We start from the raw sequence: 3,748 nt of genomic DNA, 5'->3' as shown, positions 1-3,748 counted from the left end.
AATGAGATAGATTATGTATATAAAGCCATTTGAACTTCACTTAGTGACTAAGAAGCACACCTATGTACTTGCTGTTCTTATTTCTGTATTATTGTTGTTGTTATTATTATATGCCTATTAATATACAAATCTAAAATAAATATAGTCAATGAATGTGCCACTGATCTTCAATCTGTATAAAAGTATGTATTTATCAACTAAATTGCTTCAGTAAGTTCTATGTTGTGTATGTATCATTCATTTTTATAACTACGCTAAGGTTTAGTGTCTTCCAAAACTCACATGCTCAAAGAGACAAACATTTGTAAATGGATATAAAATAGTATTGAAGAGAAAGGAATTAAACTATGTTTGGAGCCCTGGCTGTACTTCTTCCTAGGCGTGGGACCTTAAGCATCACATGAACTATCTGTGCTTAGGGTGTCCTTAGCATGTGTGAAGCATAGGTAAACATTTTTTGTAGAAATCCTATCTATATCAATAATTTTGGTGCCCCTAAATTAGCAGGCTGCTACTTTCTGATGCTAGCTGTGCACTACTTAATGAAAGAAATGGCATAGGGGTCATTGGGAGTCTTTACCTTGCCAGGCTACTCTCCTGAAATCAGGGACAAAAATTACTAGGCTGTGGCACATCACTATACATGTGAGTGTCAAGGCCTCTTACCCCATCAGATGAGTTAGGCAAGTGCCCAAAGGAGGGAGGTAGTGACTGGGTCCTATCTGGGGACCAGGCTGGGCTCAGGACTCGGTCCTCAGATGACACCACTGGTATAAACCTGTGCCCGAAGGGAACTTTTTTTGAAGAAGGCATCCATGAGTATAAGACTTCATGAGTCCCAGTGTGGCATGACCCAAAGTAGCAGCCCTGCTCACCTGTGTAAGAGGTCAGTACTTCTCTGAGCAACAGCCTCCTAAGCTATACAATGATAATATCAATACTGTGCTTAATACGTTATCATATGCTTTAAAGACGCTGTTGTACATATAGTTCAGCACAGTTATATCACCGTAAATACCAAACAGTTTCAAAACATGAAAGCATTTTAAAATCAAACGTACAGACCCCTTTGTTGTTCATAAGCATGACGACTGGGGTGTTCATGCTGTTGTGTCCCATGTGCTTCCCTCAAATCTTGCTACGATGTCAGCACATTACCCATCTGATGTGAAAAAAAATCACAAGTACAGAAAAGTTGGGGCGCGTCGGTGGCTCAGTCGGTTGAGCATCCGACTTCGGCTCAGGTCACGATCTCGCGGTCCGTGAGTTCCAGCCCCGTGTAGGGCTCTGTGCTGACAGCTCAGAGCCTGGAGCCTGTTTCAGATTCTGTGTCTCCCTCTCTCTCTGACCCTCCCCTGTTCATGCTCTGTCTCTCTCTGTCTCAAAAATAAATAAACGTTAAAAAAATATATATTTAAAAAAAGTACAGAAAAGTCTACAGAAATCAAACTTACAGGAAGGTCTACCCATTGGAGTGCTTACTGACTCAGTCAGTGGAGCATCTGACTTTTGATCTCAGCTCAGGTCTTGATCTCAGTATTGTGGGTTCAAGCCCTGGGTTGGGTTCTGTGCTGGGAGTGAAGCCTACTTGAAAAGAAAAAGAAAAGAAAAGAAAAGAAAAGAAAAGAAAAGAAAAGAAAAGAAAAGTCTACCCACAATTCAATTGTTTATTCCTGCATCATAATCACATGCTGTTTTATTTATAAAAATCCTAAATCATAGATAAAAACTCCCCATTGTCTCTACCAATGCCCAATACATTTTAAAAATAAACTTTAAACATTCTACGTAAAAAAAAAAACTTGAGAATTTGGAAATTCACAAACTTAGTGTGAGTCAGAATCACGTGAAGAGCTTTTTAAAAGATGGCTGCGATTCAACATTGGAGTTCATTTTTCTATGGGCAGGACTTAAGAATTTGCATTTCTAACAAATCCCTAAATTGATTCAGATGCTGTTGGTGTAGGGACCACGCTGTTATGAGTTATTCTGATAACAGCATCGTTGCCCCAGTTTTTGCTTTCTATTTGTTAGTCATTTCTAGATTTTTCCAAGTTTGTAATGGGGACAGTTACTTTCATCTATTTAACAAACCTCCAAAATGTTTTAGAAACTAATTTCCTCTATTGCACACCCTCCATCATTCTGGGTTCATTGCTGTAATTACTTTTATATATAAATATATGATAGTAAATTTATAAATGTACACATACAGATAAAATTATATAATATTTCACAAATATCAAAATATATGTGACCAACATTCTTCACTCTTCGTGAATTTGACTCAACATGAAAACAGTATGATAGTTGAAGGCGATAATTTTATCGGTGTCTTTTAATTTATCAGTGCACTCACTTCATTTTGGGGTTCTGAAGCATTCAATCACCTTTCTCCCATGACTTCATTTCTGTCAATATTATCATTAGTATGTTTCTTTTTATTGATTTGGCCTCAATAAGTAAGTACATAGAAGTAAGAATATTACAAAATATTCACAAATGAAAGAACTTTATTCTGGGGCGCCTGGGTGGCGCAGTCGGTTAAGCGTCCGACTTCGGCTCAGGTCACGATCTCGCGGTCCGTGAGTTCGAGCCCCGCATCGGGCTCTGTGCCGACGGCTCAGAGCCTGGAGCCCGTTTCAGATTCTGTGTCTCCCTCTCTCTGCCCCTCCCCCGTTCATGCTCTGTCTCTCTCGGTCTCAAAAATAAATAAACGTTTAAAAAAAATTTAAAAAAAAAAAAAGAACTTTATTCAGGAACACTGTAACAAACACCTGAGGTCACAGATGTTTTAAACCAATATGCTCCATTGCTATACTAATTACTGTAGCAGTCCAGGGCGGGCTGTCCCAAAATGTATCACGATGGCATATTGATCATTTTGAATTAAAGTTGTCTAAGAAACGGTCAGTGCAAAAAGGACACTCTGACCTTCCTTTGCCTCCAGAGAGCAGGAATAAATCCCCCAGGTGAAAGGTACCTTTTCTGCATAGGAAGGTAAAGAGGTATCATTAACACCAGAGATAGGAATTTAGAGCTGAGAAGATTATAAACTAAACAAACCATGCTACTCTTACTAATTTACTACTGTAGCTCTGCTTCAGGTTAGGATTCTTACTATTTGAAGCTCCCAAACAAAAAGTTTCCTTGTCCCGGCACATCTTCACCGATTTAGGTCTCTGTCTAAAATGTATAAAAGCTGGATGCCTTGGTCATTTCTTCAGGTCTCAGTTGTATTGTTTGGACTCCACACACGTGTCATGAGACTTTGGTTCTTTTCTCCTGTTAATCTGTCTCCTGTCGATTTAATTCTTAGAACAGCTACAAGAACCTTGAAGAGTGGAAAACTTTGTCCTCCCCAAAGCATGCTAAAAGTAGAATTTACCTTGATATTAAGTATGTTTGCTTATTTTTGAGATCTCAGTGTGAGGTCTTTGGAGATATTGAAATAATAGATTAAAAGCACCTTGAGTATTTGGTATTTGTTGCCATATTTTGTAAAAATTTTCCCTGAGAGGGGCGCCTAGGTGGCTCAGTTGGTTAAACATCTGACTTCAGCTCAGGTCATGATCTCACAGCTTGTGGGTTCGAGCCCCGCGTCGGGCTCTGTGCTGACAGCTCAGAGCCTGGAGCCTGCTTCAGATTCTGTGTCGCCCTCTCTCTCTGCCCTTGCCCGGCTCGCACTCTGTCTCTCTGTGGCTCAAAAATAAACAAACATTAAAAAAAATGTTTACATTTTCCTTGA

The 3,748-nt window shown here is 39.4% G+C and overlaps 1 non-coding gene across 1 annotated transcript; it reads left to right on the top strand.

Moving 5' to 3' along the window:
- Positions 1-1,063: 1,063 nt before the first annotated feature.
- Positions 1,064-1,168, top strand: LOC125922256 (small nucleolar RNA U13). Its single transcript, XR_007457676.1, has one exon. It is a non-coding gene; the product is annotated as a small nucleolar RNA U13 (small nucleolar RNA).
- The last annotated feature ends 2,580 nt before the right edge of the window (positions 1,169-3,748 follow it).

This window comes from Panthera uncia, chromosome C2 (assembly GCF_023721935.1).
Source record: "Panthera uncia isolate 11264 chromosome C2, Puncia_PCG_1.0, whole genome shotgun sequence".
NCBI classification, from domain to species: Eukaryota; Metazoa; Chordata; class Mammalia; order Carnivora; family Felidae; genus Panthera; species Panthera uncia.
This window is presented reverse-complemented; position numbering and strand designations above follow the sequence as displayed.